Source organism: Rhyacophila brunnea, unplaced genomic scaffold (assembly GCF_057557595.1).
Source record: "Rhyacophila brunnea isolate RB1 unplaced genomic scaffold, BYU_Rbru_1.0 scaffold_6, whole genome shotgun sequence".
In the NCBI taxonomy this organism is placed as follows: Eukaryota; Metazoa; Arthropoda; class Insecta; order Trichoptera; family Rhyacophilidae; genus Rhyacophila; species Rhyacophila brunnea.
In genome coordinates this window covers 21996121-22014354 of record NW_028233276.1, presented here as the reverse complement: position 1 = coordinate 22014354, position 18234 = coordinate 21996121, and the positions used below count along the sequence as shown (strand labels likewise).

General features: G+C 32.2%; 1 protein-coding gene across 1 annotated transcript in view; it reads right to left on the bottom strand.

Moving 5' to 3' along the window:
• The window catches only part of Trmt61 (tRNA methyltransferase 61), a 209115-nt gene that overhangs the window by 2291 nt on the left and 188590 nt on the right, over positions 1-18234 (bottom strand). The window lies entirely within an intron of this gene.

Genomic DNA, 18234 nt, shown 5'->3' with positions numbered 1-18234 from the left:
TGATTGCAGGACGAGTACACTTTGCTGTTGTAGTGTGACCATTTGTTTATAGTTATTTATCGAGATTGGATATTATCATGTGTGATAATAACAAAATAATTTGTGCTTTGTCTATCAGTAGTTGTTTCATCACACAGTACTCTCTGTCTCATAAGTTGGGCGGACAGGGGACCATAAATCCCATGGAAATCTCTGTGGTGTCTGACTGAAAGTGGTTAAATTTCTGATGTATTATTTGAGTCGGTCTCAAAATTAAATGGCAGCTGTGTCCTGAATGTATCTTCAATTTCGACACTGTTTGTCATGGAGGTAGTCATTAAGCGGACAGAAGAGAGAATTTTGAAAGCAATTCTACAGACATCACAGAATAGAGCAAAACTAGTGAAATTTTTATTCTCACCGAGAGGATGCATTCTCAAATATTTATCGAATTACATAGTTTTTGTATGTTATAGTTATACCTTAATTCAATGTGTTGACCATAGGTGGAATAGAGTTTCTATAATAAAGCTCTAAAGTGAACAACATCTTTCAAGAAAAATGTATCTCATTCCAACGCATAAAGAATACATTCATTAAGCTTGGTAGATGGGTAAGCTACGAGGAGCATCTTGTATACTAAACTAGATGGCCAATTGTAACTGGAATGCCCACACTTCGGTGGTTGGAGGGTGCTAAGAAGGATGCTAGAGCGGTCGGAAAAGATACCTGGAGGCCACTGGCCCAGGATAGAGGGAGTTGGAGGAGGCTAAGATGATGATGATAATAAATTAACGGTGTAGACATCCTGAGCCAACACTTTTTTGTTGTAGATTGAATATAAAAATTGACCCGTATGATTCTACATAGGCTGTAAAAATAGCAGCGACAATCGACCTACGGAGTGTATAGGTCATGAAGTAGATATGTAAATCATGTCTATGTAGAGCATGTCTATGTAGAGCATGAGCTAGGCTAAGAAGCGGATAAATATCTTTGGAATTTATTTATCGGTTATAATCAGATCATTAGCCTCATGGACACCGTTTGCTTAACAAATTGCCACGTGCGCAACTGGTATAGTAAGAATGAGTCGAACGTCGCATAAACAAAACTCGCGCCATGTTTGACAAATGACGGCCTGTAGTTTCGTCGCCATCTTTATTGTCGGCCATTAATTACGCGGTGGGTGGCCGACGTGTTTATGAAAGGGATCAAAGTGTCAGCCCAGGTGTTGTCACCCTTTCGATTTTTCAAGAAGTTCTTCGGCGACGAATAAATAATTAGAAAATTATTTTCATCAATTTGTCTATGTTCACCAAATAAATAAGTTAATTAAAAGATTTATGACGGAGATATATGAATAATTACGAAGACATGAAAACATGGCACATTTGATAAAATTCGACAAGTTAATTAATAATTACCCAATCAGGAATAAAAAGTTAGATTATTAATTAATACCTACAAATATTATTTTTACCCGTGCCGGTCAACAAACTATCTATTGTTTTGCCAGATTTTTTTTGCGTTGCCGCGATAGTCGTCTGAAAAAGACTACCTATACAATATTTTCAAAAGCTTTATTAGTTTTACCACTATCACCATACATTATAAGAAACCATGGTGTATACACTACAAGCGTGTCTTGCCCTCTTCCAATAACTTTTTCTATCCTGAAGGATCCATTGCCGGCGCTTGTCAGTTGCTATTGTCTATTGAGTCAACAAGCTACAATTGGAACAACCTCAGAAACATACCTATTAAAACCTGGAAACATATTGGACCGAGTGGGATTACTCTGTGGGAATTCCAAATTATGTATGTTCAATAAATAGATTATTCTTAAACCCGATTCGTTAATAAATAATAATATAATTTCAAAAAATGATGAATAATGTGAACCAATTTAGATAATATAAAAAAAATAATGGCAATGACCAATAAATTTGATGGCTTAACATTTAAATTGCATGATTTATGTACTGGGAATTAATTTAGAAAATTACTATAGGTTAGTAAGTAGTCAATGATATAAAAATATAGAGTCCAGTGTTTCTCAACCGGTGGTCCGCAGAAATTTTCTGGTGGTCCGCGAATTTTCGACGTCCAAATAAAAGCATAGCTAAAAATTTCAATAACATCTTTAAAACCCGTGCACCTGCAAGTGTTTGGGTATTGTGTTTTTGTTCTTAAAACAGATTATTGGTTTTACGTGACGAAATCAACCGCGATCAAACGTTATTTACATACCTATTCGTATAAAACGTTACTCATATTTTCAGTGGTCCGCAGGTGTAAAAAGGTTGAGAAACTGAATATAGTGTGTTTTTCAGTATTGCCAGCGATGTCATTTTCAAAATTCAGTAGATTGAGAAAAATGTATAAACATCAATTATTTTACTTGATGATCAGTAGTCTTTAAACGTATTATTGATATCTTACAAAGTACCTACCTACATATCTTCAAAATATGTAATTGTGACCTTTAATCCAATATATATAATATGTATGTATATTATTAGTACATCTACTGAAGTTTCAGTAAACATGGCAACACTGGACCACTGTTGAGCTCGGTACAAAATGGAGGACGGCAAGAAATTAAAAAAACAAAATTATTATTGTAAAAAATATAAATAAAAGACTGAGAAGAAAGAAACATAAACGTCGGTATAAGCCAACTATTCTTGGTCAATTTTCAAAATATAACTTTTCTAAAATATTTTAAGCAGTGTTATTTTACTCCCTCATCTTTTTTAAAAGAATGTCCATAAAAGAATTGATATAAAACATATTTTGATAAAAACATCTTTGTCAAAGATCTTTTATAACATGGTAACTGTAATAAGTATAAATGGTATGTTTCTTATAGTGAAGAAATCTTGAATAGCGAATATACGATCGAATAATATAATATGCAAATATATTTTATTTACTCACAAACATGTATGTGCCACGAAAAATGTCACTGAATACGCGTTTGGCCTTTTGTCAAGCCGGAAATTCCAAAAATGTCGCGAGAGATTGATCTTGCGATTCGGTTTAAAAGGTTTCCATTAGCAGACTCATTCGCGCGTAAGAATTGGTTCTATTTTTTCCGAACGCCATTCGGTTGTATTTGTCGACTGAAAAGAATAATTAGGCAATTATCTGATATACTGTATTTAATCTGAATATGATTAAGAATTTAGGTACTCAAAATAATTATAGAGTTGGGCCCAGGTGTCGCACGTGGTCCAAATTGGGTTTTGTGGAATTTGCGGAATAATTGTAGAAAAGATATTTTTTTATACGTATGAGACTCTCTATTATTTCTTTATTATGTTAAAGAAATTATTAATGTTTTAAACCTCTCAATCTAAATCATCTATAATGGTGTATTCCAATCAATCTGTCACGGGGATAACTCAGGTGTGCCGTGAAAAATTATGGAAAACTGTAATAAGTGAAAATGTGTTATAATTTTGGTGTGTCGCGAAATCCTGATTAGTTTTAAAGTGTGTCTCTAACTGAATGTTGAAAAAACATTTATCTAAAGCAAAGCCATATTTTGAGACCGTCGTAATTAATATTATTTAAATGTTGTCATTAGCAAGGATTAAAGAAAGAGGGTGCAAAATAATATAACTTGTATTCAAAGTTGTTTCTTTAAAAATGACAACTATAAAAAAACTTGTACACATTTGTCTAGCTTAGATATTTATTTTATCTTATATAAAAACATTTAAGTATAATATACAAAATATTTATAATATATACACTATTTATAACATACAAAATATGTTTAATATACAAGTAAGGAGCTACATAGATTTTGATTCTAGTGTACAAAGTTTTGAGTAAATTCCAGTCCGTGGAAAAATAATCTCATCACATCTTGATGTATAAATTACGAGATACTGTGTATTTATAATATGTTTAGAATATTTTGCAATGGAATGACGTAAATATTCCATTTAATTGGCCATTGATGTGTCATTAAAAGTGTTATCTATAAATCAATGGCTGAATGATGAAGCAACTAAAACGTACTTAAACGCAATGAGAAATGTGCGGGTATAATTGTATTTATTTAATACATTCGTGAAAGCTGAATTGTACCTAGCTATATAATAAATGTATAATTAATTTAATATGGCTGTTTGACTTTTAACCCTTCACCTTGATAAAACTGCAGACTCCCTTCCAATATTGATGACTAGAGAAGGAGCACAGGAGACTGGTGAATGAGGCCAAGGGTTGAGTTGAGCTCCAACGCAACCGGGAGAAGTAGACATTGTTTGTCCGCAATTCATATTTTTTTTTCTCTGGCGCTACAACCCGAAGTGGACCTCGACCGCATCAAGCAGATTCCTTCACTGTGTCCGGTCCTCCGATATCTTTATCCTATGACGATGTTAGGTTCATCAAATAGCTTATAGATTTAATGATCACAACATCGTCATCAGATGCCATCCTTGCAAATGGGAAAAAGTATTATTTCGCAAGATTCTATGCCCAAACACAATTAAAAGCAAAAACGATACTTACCTATTTTACTACCACGAATTACATTTAGGTCAGACGAAGTGTAGGACTAAAAAAGTATTTATTTAGTACATCTGATGATGATCTTATTGCAATAAACAATAATTAATACATTGTGTTCGCTAGAGAAACAAGCGATGTTCAGTTATTATTATTAATTACAAGAAAATCAATCGCCCACATAACGAAATTACACATACATTACAGGTAGGTACATTTATAAAAAATAGTATATTTTATTCAATTTACCGCATTTGTTGTAGTTTCTCTTATTTTTTTTTTTAGTATGCAACATTTACATAGCTTTAATTAGGTAACTAGTAATTTAATAATTTAATCAGGACGAATCAGCTGTTGTAGCTCTCTGCAAGTGAATCTAAGTGTACACATATATTATTTAATACTAGATGCATGTTTTTTTTTAAATATGCATTCAATGAATACTCATTGATCGAAACTTAATAAAATTGATGAGCTAAGATTGCATTTTCAGTATTATTATAAGTTAAATTGTTGGGTATTTTAATAAGTAGGTAATTATTATTTAAATGTATGTAGGTAATCAATTAAAAATTCTAAACAATTTAAAGTATTTATATTTCTAATGTTTTTAATTGATATTACTTACAATACCTACTTGCTTCATTAGGTTTAATTCTTTTTTTAAACACGATAGTAGGTATGACGTTATGAGTATTGACATTAAAAATAGTCCCACAATGAAAATTTAAATCTACTGGCTCCGTGTACATCTTGCTTACAGAGCTTGAAAATGTTGATAAGGTTGCTCAATTCGAATTTAGAATCATTCAAAATTCAGTAAGTGGACCAATGCATATAATATATATATAAGTATACATATAGTATATAAAATCTGTTAAGTATTTTGAAAAAGGCTGTATGCAATGAAAGGTCGCGGATCAAACAGATGATGTGTTTTATAGAGCAGGGGTGGTTAGCTTGTTTGTTGTTGTGAACGCCTTTCAAATTCGTAAAAAAATAGCAAAAATCATAATTATTATTTTTATATGGGTTTTCACTATTATCTATGACTGCCTTTGTGAAAAGGGCAAATTTTTAATCAGCGTTAATCTACGTACGTCGATTTTATTGTCACCTACATTAATTTAAAATAAAAGAAAATAAATATTTTTTTTGGGATATTTATAAAGAATGTGAGAGAGGGAAAAATATGAAAATGTCATTGTGCTAAGATTGTGATAAGCATGTCCGGAAAAATGTATAAGTACATGTAGGTATGCAGTTGGCCGTATCACAATAATTTACCGTGAACTGTTGTATCGGAAGCCGATGGCCGTATATCATTGAGATAAAATTCATGCCTAAATAAAACACGTCAAAATGCGTAATAAAAACTACCAACATACAAAAAATAGATTGGTACGTAAATTAGATATTAATAAAATGATATCGTATATATTTACATAAAATTCTGAATGATTAGTAAGTATGTGCTCGTAAGTATCAAGCAGAACCTATCAAATACCTGATAATAATCAAATATTTGATACCAATAAATATCAAATTCCTCAAAGCGCACTGATAATGTGTATTTTTTGATCTCATTGCTATAAGGCCATCTATTTCCGGTACGAGAAGTATTGTAACAATTTTATTGTTATGATCTACATATTATAAGGCAAAAAATACGAACTAAAATGTCTCTCATAGTTAAAACGGCCGTCGGATCTCAATTTATTATCGATGTAATCAGAATTACTGTAGTAAATTTTACTATTTACGAAAATGCGAGAAGAATATCGAATATATTGTAAAACTCATTGAATTTCGTTATAAATATGATTATAAAAACAGATTCATCACGTTTGGCAGGTGCCGAGAGAAGTTTTTTTTTTTTTTTTAAATAAAAAAGCAATAAAATAACCAATAGCTCAAATCGGCTACCTGCAAAAAAAAACACGTCATTCAGAAGGTGTATTGATAATTATTAAGTTTAGAAACGGCAGCCTTGAGGCGAATAATCGCGCGTAAATTTAGTTGTAAGGGCACCCATCTTGGTAAATAAGATAGGTAATAAATACTTAGAAATGGCACCGGGGACATAATTATACGGCAGGCCGCTGGTTTGGGTCAGCGCAGTCACGTTTGCTTTGCCATCTGAGGTCATCTGCGTCCATCATCAAGCGAGACGTACCCCAAGCATCGTCATTGGATATGAATATGGTGTTTAAAAATGGTAATTTAGATTTTAGAAGGTGAACATATTATCTTCTGTACAGACCCGCCTCTTTCATACGTGCAAAATGTGCATTGCACAAAGTGGCCATTTTTTTTTATTTAAAACTTTCAACGTTTAATGACAGCTACGTTTAATAACGATAATCCTCTTAACAGATATAAACAATAATTTTCATAATACTATTATAGAAAGGAATGTATTATGAAGGTATATCGACTGAGCTCATTTACAATATTGCCCCATACAACACATGTGTATTTAAAGTTGGAAGTGCACTTCACAATACTTTAGGCGCAGGGATATGTTATACGTATCTAGAGAAATATCTTTGTTACAATTTAGTGTTTTTATTTGGGCAGCTAAGTCCCTAGGGGCAGGTCTGGTTCTGTTTATAATTTGATTGTTTATTTAAAAAAAATCAATACGTAATCACAGAAAGTCACACAGTTTTGTTAGTACGTTTTAGTAATATTTGCCAATGTCAATTAGATGCTAACTACTTTGTATGAAGTTTAGTATGAAGTATAGAAAATTAAAATAAAATACACATTACGATTTTTTAATCACCGTAGGTATGCCTACTAGGTACGAGTTTAAAAAAAAATATATGTGTGCGCAAACATTTGATTAATATCAATGTTATTTTTATAAAACACAAATCTTCCAAAACTTAAAATGGAGCTGCTAATTTATTTTTATTAATTCTATGTGGAAAATAATCAGATCAGTACATTTAAGGAGACTCAAAAGAGGATTGAGTTTTGGACAACTTCCTATGTACAATTTACTAATTTAGCGGAGTCAATTCTATTGGTACCTTTTCAAACCCCCCCCCCCCAGCAACTATTCGGAGATATTAATCCTTCACCTCTAGAAAAGACACAATAATTGTACGTTTTAATGGAAATACGCAGACATTACCTTATTTCTGTTAATTTAGGGATATTTAATACACAGTACGATATACAAATACCCAAACAGTGATCACTAACCATTATTAAAATATTAAATTTATTGGTGTGTGTAGTTAATAGGAATAACAATCGAAGTGGGCGTACGAAAGCTCAACGCATATGGAGATTTTAATAATGCAGATGAAGCGAAAAAATAAATTGCGCGGTCAGATGTCGCGGCGGTCGCTTTCCTGTGACGTCATGACACGTGACGCGTGACGTGTGACGGCATGGCGGGAAACATAAAGGGACCAACGACAGCGAAGCTTATTTACGGTTTTATTGTGAGGAGACATCTGCGCGCGCAGGCCTTCCTAATGAAAATATTGTAGACAAAACGGGAAATCCGCATTTAAATTAGATCAACACGTAGAATGTAGATTATAGAGATGAGCTTCAATGAAACGCACTATTAAATTCATTTTTAGTTTGTTTTGAATGCAATCGTTCTCAACAAAATATCCGAAGAAGGAACACAAAAATAAGGGAAGTGGGCTACCTTTGAGGTGTTATCAATTCTAGAGTGTTAAAAAATGTGGGATAAACTTAAAACAAGTGTTAAATAATATGTTATTTTAAATATTTACGTCTGTATTATTATATTTATTAAAGTTTGCCACGTAAACTTAGCATTTCTTGCACTTTATGGCCTGCCCGTCATTAAGTCATAAACCAAAACAGGCTACAACGACTGGCATTCAAATATCAACATTATTGACCTATTTAGTGGTTAAAGCGAAGTAAAACCATTATAATGATAGACCAACAAACACGAAAAGAAGAATAAAATGTATGTTATAAATATAAGAAAAGACATCGTCGTTTTCGTGTTTCTCATTGTTGAGGATCGCGACTCCTTTCAAATGTACCCCGTATAGATGATGGTATTGAGAGATAAGACACTGAATAGTAAAAAAATGCCTGATTATAATTTCAGAAAATTATTATCAGTTATCTACCAAGTCATAAAATTACCGTAGCCTGCAGGGTTAAAACGGTATGCTCTTGATCGTCGATGACAGGGGTAAATCAGATTCTGACATGGATAATCCAATGGCTAACAAAGAATCCTGGGAAAAAGGCAAAGATAAATACATATTGTGGAGATTAATATGTTACGCTTTGAAGCGAAAGGGTAACAATCTACGCAGAAAGTTAGTAACAATAACCTTGTACCTATATTTTTTGAAATTGTAAACAAAAAAAGAAATAATATAGAATCATATTTTACGAGGAAACTCTACTTACTAAATTCCTGATAATGTTGATAGATGATAGAGACATTTTGTAACACATTTGCAAAATAATTTTAAACTTACTTTTTTTTATGAGTAAGGCATAAAGTCCACTAAAGCGGACTTGCGGGGCGCTCGCGCATATTCTATGTAAATCATCGAAAATACAACGTAATCAAATACGCCAGCGCATACTGGATTTGACGACGCATTGTGCCCGCGTGCCCCATGATTCATCGTTTCTTGGCTTCTCAGCGATACGAATTAACGAAAATACAACGTAGTCCATTCATTGAACACAGCAAGCAAAATCACGCTCCTTGAAGCGTCGTTGATAGACGGGCGAGAAGCCTTTATTTAATAACAGTGAACCCATTGTTTAGTTTGCTGCGTGTCCAATATTTCGCTGGTAGAATGATGTCATGGTGAATATTAATTACAAGCTCCGAGAAATAATATAATATTTTTATTGCTTTGTTATGAGAGACGCTGAAATAATAATTATTTTGTGCTTCTTGGGCCCCTTATTACATAGGTGAAGGGTAATGCGCGGGTGGGAGGGGGCCTACTCAGTAGTGTGCGCACCGAGCGCTTTTTTGGTGGGCTTTATGCCTAAATGTTATTTCGTGTAAAACTTCATGTCCAGTCATAAAATATTATGTATCTACACTATCTATCATGCAAAATACAGAATTTCGGAAAGCCGCAAAAAACATACATATAAGAAAAAATGTTAAAACATCCTGAACTGACTACCTTTGCATGCCGGTCTATTGGTCTAGTCACTGAGCCACAGTATATACTGGTGTAATTCTTGCGAATTTTACGTAATAAAAAACATTCTAAACATTTGTCAACAAATGACTACCGTCTTTCTAATTTAAATATAAGATTATTGAATTTGGTTTATAGATAGCGCTAGGATTGCTTAAAAAGTTTCCTTGTGACGTCATTAAATCGTGTGTATATTCATCCAGTTTTAAATAAGTACATATATACATTTTAAATTACAATTTATTAGTGGCGTTCGGGCAGTTAAAGAAGCTTTTCAGATATTTTACGTCAGGGGCAATTATTACGTGATCGTAAAATAGGAAATCAACAATTTAAATGGTGATCAAAGTCAAGAGAGTTGTAATATAAATTTCACATGTTAATAATCATTATTTATCAATGCGGCAACAGGTTGTTTTTAACCTTTATCTTACGGCCATTTTAATATACGTGGCGGAATTAATATGCCAATGATATATGATAATATATGGTTGCCAACGTCTATTGATGCTGTCAAAAATAACGGAAAATTTGACGCTTGATTGATTTTTCATAATTGTTGTTTTCTTGTAACTAATTTAATATTGAGTATGGGTATTATAAAAAAATAATTAATCATATGTGGTCAAATAGTAATACGCCAATAAAAAATACACTGACTCCATTTAAACAAATATAAAATCTACACGAAACAAGTGGAGATATTATATGGGTTGGGGTGAAAAAATAATGGGTATGTAAGTGTGTTGCCTTCTGTGTGTGGTGGCGAAATATGTGATAAACTTAAACATTTTGGTAAAGAATAATTTATGTAATTTTCAATATCGACGTGTGATTCTGTCAATAATGACGACCAACGCATATATTCCATATACAAGGCTGCTATCGGCGGCTATCGAAGGTAGTTTATCATATGTATGTATTGAGGTGGTTAATTGTTAGAATAATTTAACCGTCTGAACTGTCAAAAAGTGCTCTGTTTTAACAGCACCTCTATTGGCTGTGTTAAATTTTAGAGCAAGATAGACAGTTTTGACGGCTAACTTATTGTAACAATTATAATACCTCAATACATACATATGATAAACTACGCTCGATAGCCGCCAATAGCAGCCTTGTGTATAGAATAGATGCGGAGCTATGTAATTTAAATCAAAATAGTAACATACATTTATTTTGAAAAAATCTGTGAATAAAAATACGATGCTCAGCGGGACTCGAACCCGCATCCATTAAATTAGTGCAAATGTGCTAAGTATACCGATTGAACGATGAGCATCATAATCCAAATACAATGAAATATAAAAAAAATATTTATTAACATCTTTAAGATCGTTCAAAATTTAGTTTTGACGTCTCTGTACCTATATGTTAATATACTTTTTGGTTTTTTATAGGTTTGATAAAAACAATAAATACTATACACGTGTATTTTTTACAACGTTTTTATTAGGTCGTATTCTTATTTGTCCCGTACAAATCTTGCAATCGATTTTTAACTAACTTCCCGACTAGCTAGACATTTGAAACTTTTAGAATATATCAGGACACGATGCCAATGCATTTTTTTAATACTTTTAGCCATCTTTAAGTAGAATTGAATTCATTTTCAGTTAATTCTGTTTTGCATGAAATGTTATTTCGACACCATTATCGGTTGCCAGGGGTCTGGGGTCCTAGCAACTAAATTATTAATATATACGTGCGTTACTAGGGAAATCAATATGAATGTCCAAATGTACATTTTTTTTTAATCGTTTAAGCTAGTCAAGTCAAGTTTATATGATTCAACAGAAAATTTAAACACTTTGTATATAAAAGTTCTTTTTATCTTGTAATTATTTAATATTATGTATGTTTCTGAAACTTTTAAAGTTATGAATTTTTATTAAAGAATGTTACATTCTTAAATCTAGTATATATTTCAGTTACGAAGTCAGGAAAATAAATCTAAAAAATTAAAATAAATTTTGGAAGTAGGGCGCGGAAGCAAAACGTAACGTAAAACGTTAGCAACGTATTAATGTGTTTGCTTTAAAATTAAACATTGTTCCCGTCTATCAATTCGGTCGGTTATAATATTCAAAATGCCAACTACACGTATACGTCACAACATAGAATAACAGTAGAACGAAATTATTGACAATGAGGGATAATACTGTCAAACCAAATATTAACGCCGGGCTGTCAATTTTGATTTAGTGCCGTTCCTCTCAGCGCTAATGAGAGAGGCACCAAGCAGCAGAGGTCTTGTGTGTCCGCGCCATCAGGTTTTCATCCCATTTTAGGAGTTCTTCGATGACAATCGGACATCTGTTGTGGCGGGAGTATGAAGGGAGCTGGTCGCTATCGATTTATTGACATCCGAGCCGCGATGCCACGGTGCAAGTGGATTGAAGCAACTTTACAATAATTGAGTTCACATATACATTCTTATTTGCACCTTGCATTCTATCATTGCAATAAATTTTTACAAGAACTATAGACGAAGTTGCTGAAGAAAACCATCTTTAATTAAGATGGAACCCAAAAATATGAAATTCAAGCTGAAAAAAGAATCAAATGCTAATGATATTAATACTATCGAGCGAAGGTACTTGATGGAATTTGAATTTATATTCTAATGGATTGAAGTTTTGTACTATTTCATTTGAGTCGTTTTTTGCGACCCGGATTTTGCCGTTCAGCATCTTCAGGCACTATGTACATTCATCAAAAGGACTCAACGAATACAATTAACTCTAACTTATATAACAAATCAATACAATAAAGTAGGTAAAAGTTTTATCACCTAGGATATTAAGTCAATAAAAATATATAACAAACAAATTATGAATAGTTGAAGTGTTTGTAAAAAACCCCCTACCTTATCAATACTCAATTATCAATAATCAAAAAACGACTGAAATGGGATAGAACAAAACTTAAATCCATTAGAATTCAAATAATAATGATTAAAAAATAAGCTAATTTCTAACCATTTTGCGGTGGTGATTTATTTGATGCAAAAATCACAATCGTGTTTTGAGATTAATTCGCATATTCAAGGTCGTGCTGAGACATAACACACCTGACATTTGCGATACAAAAATAAAAGATGATTAATTAATGAATTATCATTATTTAATTGAACAATCACGTAACTTACTTATTTTGAAATATATAGATAATCAATCGGAGCGTTGCACTAGAAATTTACAAGAATTGAAGACAAAGTCGTTGAAAAAAAAAGTTTACCCAAATTTTATATGAAATCGAAGCTGAAAATACGCTACGACTAAATCAGTTACACATTGTTTCAAATTGCAGATTAAATTATAAAAAATATCACACTCGTATTTTGAGATTTAATTTGCATATTGCCAAGGCCACAATAATAAATAAAATGCATTGTATTAGTGATACAAGCATAAGTTTTTATATAGGTACCTAACAAATCTTAATAATAAAACTTCAAATAAATTATACTTAATATGTAAGTACCAAAGTATGATAAGTTAACCTTCAACGTCTGAAGTGTATATGGTAGGAATAATGAATGGGATGTTTTTAGTTTATTTTGTGTTCAAGTATTTCGTCATGTGTAGGTATACGTAACTATCGATCGAACAAATCAATATATAGGTACTAGGCGATAGACGAACAGCCAAGCAGGTATTTTAAGTCATCTATTGAAATGAATATTGTCTTTTTTGGATAACGGTCAATGATTTCATACTATGACTATATTTGTATAGTTAATAAACAAATCATTGATTGAGTAATTTAAAAGTTACATCAATTCATACAGAAAGTGTATACGTAAAGGCGCATAATTATTTGTTTCCAGACGGGAACAAAATAAAATAAGAAACTAAGAGTTATTACCTAATTATTGAATAAAAAAACAGACAATTATAATTATGAATTGTCTAAATCAGACAATAATTTAATTTGATTTTGATTATTCATATTAAATTTGTTGCTGTTATGAACGTTTTTAAGGGTAGGCTTGTTATTTTTATTTAAAAAAAATACAATACGATAGATCTATGCCAGTTTTACATACCAACATACCTGTAACTGTTGTTGATGTTGACCATTCTACCATCCTCTCTACCCATATCCTCAGAGCAAACATTATTCATGAGTGAAAACGCGTTTTCGTGATTGAGACCGATAATAAAAATGCATACAATTCATGTGATATGATGTCACGCCATCAGCTATAAAAGGATAAAATTTAGCATTATGCATTTTTAATATGCATGACACCGATATCGGTTTAAAAAAATACAATATATGGCGCTTTAGGGCATATAGATAAGAAAACGATAGATAAGAAAACGTAGGTACCTACTATAACATTATACATTGGGACAAACTGACCGTCAAACCGGGACAATCCCGGAAAAATCGTGATGGTAATACCTATTGGTAATCCTATGTATGGGTACTTATATAACACGGCCGTCCTGTATATTATAAGAAACAGCATGATAGTTATATCGGAAATAGGTAATTTCAACGCAAGGTAACATGCGAAAACATAATATTACCAGACAATAATGTGCCGACTACCTACCTACATATCGACAATCGGAATCGAAGATTTTCATCATCAAACTAGTATAAACTATTATAAAATATGTCCCATTTCGTGTCTTTGACGCGTTAGGAACGTGGTGCTGGCGTAGACTGTTGAAGATATTATGAATGGAGTAGAAAAATCGCACCGTGAGTGTAAAACCAAGTCATGTGCAAAAGACATATTTTGGATATATTAGGGTTTGAAGTCTTCGTTTTGTTAGGACAAATAGAGTTTCTAAAAAATACCATAATATTTGGTTTATATTATCTACATTATATTGCATGTTCTTTCAGTTACTTCATTTTTACATTATCAGGTTTACGACTTTTGCAGTTGTTTTGCATTTAATCTCCAAATCGAAAAATTTGCAGATGCCTTGGTTTTACACTCACGGTGCGAAATAATCATACGATACCTACTTCAGGAACTGACCATCAGTAAAAATGTTTTCTTTCTGTCTGTGACGTATTGTAAAGTTCTTCGGGCACACTGGGGACATTTGTCAATACTATTAAATATAATGATAAAACGAACTTTTTTTATTATAAAAGTATCTAGGTATACAAAATAATAACAAAATTTTATTGTTTTAAATATATTAATTTACATCGATTGGTTTAGTTTGTGCAAGTAAGTAAAATAAGATAGTATTTTGTTTTGTTTGACGTACTATAATGTAAATAACATTAATAAACATGTATAAATAATCTTACAAGTAAAAGTTTCACATATGTACGCGTGTGTCGTTAGAGTGAAAATAAAAATAAGAACAAAACTTTTAAATTAATTATTATTCTGTGGTGAGGCACAACGGGTCTAAAGAGCGGCGTTGAAATAATGAAAAAGTACGGTGCGTCGAATAATTACAGAGGCTGTACAGCGGAGCGGAAACCGCAAGACGAAAAAATTGCATTCAGGAAATTGCAACTAAGAGGAGGGATGTGTAATTTGCGTTTATGGCATGGTGCCTTACCATTAATGCAAAAGTTGAATTAGTATTTGAATGCTAACTGACTATTTTAATTAGAAAACTGTATACCTACTTGTAAATCTACCTATATTTTGTAAATGTCTTGAAAAAAAATTACAATCTGTAATATTCCCTCGATTTTTATTAGATTATAAAAACATTGATTGTATTGTACTAATAGTAAGTCGTTGATCTCAATTTTCCCAGATATCAGTAATTTCCAATCCACGGGATCAACTAATCATATAGGATCTCAGACTTGCAAATCAAGTATCACATACATTTTAGTATTGAAACTGGTTGAATTGTATGTAAGTATAATTATTTAGTAAATGTTAAACTTATATTAGGTACCTGTATGAAATGCTAGTCATAAAGTTATAAAATAAACGTAACGGGGCCACGCGGATGATCGGATGTGTCAGGCTGGCGCAATCAGCAATCACCTTTGAAAGTCTTGCGCTGCAATTATTAACAGGTGCATCTAAACTAAACATTATCGCTAGCTGCAATGAAGCTAATTACCGCACACCTGTGGACGGGGTAATTTCGGTCAGTGATGTGATGCGCTAGGCCGTCAAGACGCGTAACACTCAAGCGCCCAAAACTAACCCCATATATATTTGCATATCATCGAGTGAACTAATATAGCTATGTACCTACTTGATCTTGATCTATATCGATCGGAACATACATACATGACAAGGAATGGGGTTTCAATAGCAAATGCTTGTAAAATATTGTGACAATGCTGAAGCTCGTTTAGATATAAATAAAAATTATTTCTATAGTTATACCAATTGAATATACCTACGTCGTCCGGTGCTCGAATTTTAAGATAAGTTCATCGTAGTATAAAAATCAAAGGATTGGAGCGGACTCATTTTTAAGATACTCCGTTCCAGCTCCGCTCCGGGTAAAAAAGTTTTAATAGGTATTATATACAAATATTCAAACATAAAAGAATAAGTAGTTTTGAAATAATTTTTAATATTCGTCTTTTTCATTACCTATTTAACAATTTTTTCATTATTTGCCTCTTCTGTCAAAAAAGTGAGGTTATTTATCACTCGGCAGTGTTGTCGTATTTCAAATAATTCCAGTGTTGCAAAGTGTCAAATATAATATTTTCATTGGATTTTAGGACGAAAATTTAACAATAAAAAATCATCCGGTGCAGTGGAGCACTACAAATTTACGGTGCTCTGGGTAAAACCCCATTGCTCCACTGCTCCGTGCTCCTGCTCCGAGCTCCGCCCCAACGCTCTGATACAAATACTGCATGATAGAATATCCTGAATATTGGTCCTCACTCAGCGGAAAAATTATACCGAAGAATAATATAATCTATTAAACTATTTTTTTTATTTAACGAATAATTTACAAGAGTTGATAACGTAACATTATTTTATTGAAAAAATACTATAATTTGAAATTTCAACTAGAAAAATCTTTTTGAAAGAAAGATAAGATTTTTTTAGTAGTTTGTTGAGGTGTTCTTAAATAATGCAAGAAGAAGATATTATTATGGTTAAAGATTTTATAAATGTTTTCGAAAAATCGTTTAATAGTTTAATAACACAAAAATACATTAAATCTACGAAATATTTAAAAAGCTTTCTCATATTTTGAGGAGAATTTATAAAACCATATTTTAATGATAAAATTAACGATAAAATAAATAAATAAGCTGAAGTCGTTCAACGAACTGTCCTTTTATATACTTTTTTGAATTGAAGTTTTCCTTTGAATTAAAAAAGACATTTATGTCACTATACAAGTGATAAACATTCATACTTATTGCTTCCATTGCTTCATTGCAGATATTCATATATTTAAGGAGCCGTATGAGGCTGCACTCACATTTCTCTAGTAGAGCAGCTGACTTTGTATACCTAATTGCCAATGAACCGATGGTTGGTTCATGTTGTTTTTTCAATGTAGTATTTGATCCGGTTCAAGAGCCCAATGGGTCGAGTGAATGATTATTAATTATATTACGTAAAAAGTTAATATAACACCCACTCTTGTGGAGGTCCATATGCTTCACTTAACATTACAATTTAATTTTATGAAGCTTCTTCCTGTGAGTCCAGGTTCCCCGATACCCTGCGTGCCTATTGGATAATCTGTTACTGGCTACAAGTAAAAAGCAGCCAATAGTGCATCGGATCCAATATAGTAGGTGTATAATCGCTAGGATGTCTTATTACACGTACGTTAAGTATTAATTGGTTTATCCAATTATGGCGTGACATGCCTGTAAGTCCATAAAAAGATTTTTCCGCTGTTTTCATGAGAAAACTATCAATTAAGGCCACTAAAGGTGACGAAGTTTTTTGATATCCAAAAGTTACACCACAGTAGTTAGGCATATAACTATATATACGATATAATAAAGAAGCATTTAATGCGATTTCTAAAAAATATAGGTACGGTAGATACCTGGTTAGTATATGTTTTATATATAGTACTTCTAATTTTTTAATTTCCATAATCTTTTTCATTTATTTATTCCGTATGTAGGTACATTAGAAAGAAAATATAATAAAAGCATAATATTAATAAAAATATAATAAGCGAATAGGTACATAATAAAACAAAACACAGATCATTTTAGTGAATAGAAAAACTATTCGAATGAGAATGAATCCTTCTTATTGAAGTAGTATTTTTCTACTGATGATGTAAGTATGTATGTACTTAATGTATAGCTATATAATACATATTAAAGTATTAACGCCATAACCCATAACTTCGGAATTAGTTTTTGCCAAGTTAGTACCTAACGTTTTTCTTTTTTTTTCTGTCTCGCCACTTCATTTCAGATTAGAATTTGGAACCCTCCGCAAACGCCCACGATTTATTTCTAACTATCGCTAGTCGTCTCTAGTTTCAAAGCCTTTCCACCATATTCTAGTCTCCGTCATACAGTCATTCCACGTCATTACTAACCTCCCTTTAAATTACTTCAGCTGATGTACTCACCTGCTCAGGATCAG